This window comes from Gossypium arboreum, chromosome 11 (genome assembly GCF_025698485.1).
Source record: "Gossypium arboreum isolate Shixiya-1 chromosome 11, ASM2569848v2, whole genome shotgun sequence".
In the NCBI taxonomy this organism is placed as follows: domain Eukaryota; kingdom Viridiplantae; phylum Streptophyta; class Magnoliopsida; order Malvales; family Malvaceae; genus Gossypium; species Gossypium arboreum.
The window spans coordinates 45141359-45142274 of NC_069080.1; the positions used below are offsets into that span (position 1 = coordinate 45141359).

Here is a 916-nt window from a genome sequence, read left to right on the forward strand (position 1 = left end):
TAATTATGCTAAACCTTCTTGAACAGGAACTGAATCGAGCATAGTTAGACCTGCTGTAGCTGTAAATACTTTTGAATTAAAACTTAACACTATTCAAATGATACAGCAATTTGTTCAGTTTGATGGTTTGCAGGATGAGGATCCCAACGCTCATTTAGCCAACTTCTTAGAACTATGTGATACATTTAAAATTAATGGTATCTCTGATGATGCCATTCATCTTCAATTATTCCCTTTTTCATTGAGGAGAAAAGCTAAACAGTGGTTGAACTCATTACCACGAGGGTCAATTACTACTTGGGAACAAATGACCGAAAAATTTTTACTAAAATATTTTTCGCAAGCTAAAATGGCTAAATTACGTAATGATATCTCTTCTTTTGTGTAGATGGATTTAGAAACACTCTATGATGCATGGGAGAGATACAAGGACCTTTTGAAAAGGTTCCCTCACCATGCGTTACCTCTTTTGTTACAGGTTCAAACATTCCATAATGGCCTGAATCCTTCAACTCGACAAATGGTTGACGCAGCTGTTGGCGGAACTATCAATAATAAAACACTTGAAGATGCTTATGAGTTTATAGAGGAGATGTCACTGAATAACTATCAGTGGCAAGTCATGAGGACAAAAGCAACAAAAATAGCCGGCGTTTATAACGTTGATTCGGTCACTATGCTCTCTAATCAGGTAAAACTCTTAAATGAAAAGATTAATGGTTTTCTTAGTGCTTCACAAGTTCACCCAGTAATGCAGTGCGAAGCAAGTGGAGGTGGAACAAGCCATTCGGAATACCAACCTTATGGCCACAACATGGATAACGAGCAATTAAACTACACGGGTAATAATCCTCGACCTCAAAACAATCCATATAGTAACACTTACAATGCAGGTTGGAGGAACCACCTGAATTTC

At 37.4% G+C, this 916-nt stretch overlaps 1 non-coding gene across 1 annotated transcript; it reads right to left on the bottom strand.

The window, feature by feature from the left end:
* Positions 1-355: 355 nt before the first annotated feature.
* LOC128284953 (small nucleolar RNA R71) lies at positions 356-462 on the bottom strand. Its single transcript, XR_008275370.1, has one exon. It is a non-coding gene; the product is annotated as a small nucleolar RNA R71 (small nucleolar RNA).
* Positions 463-916: the final 454 nt, after the last annotated feature.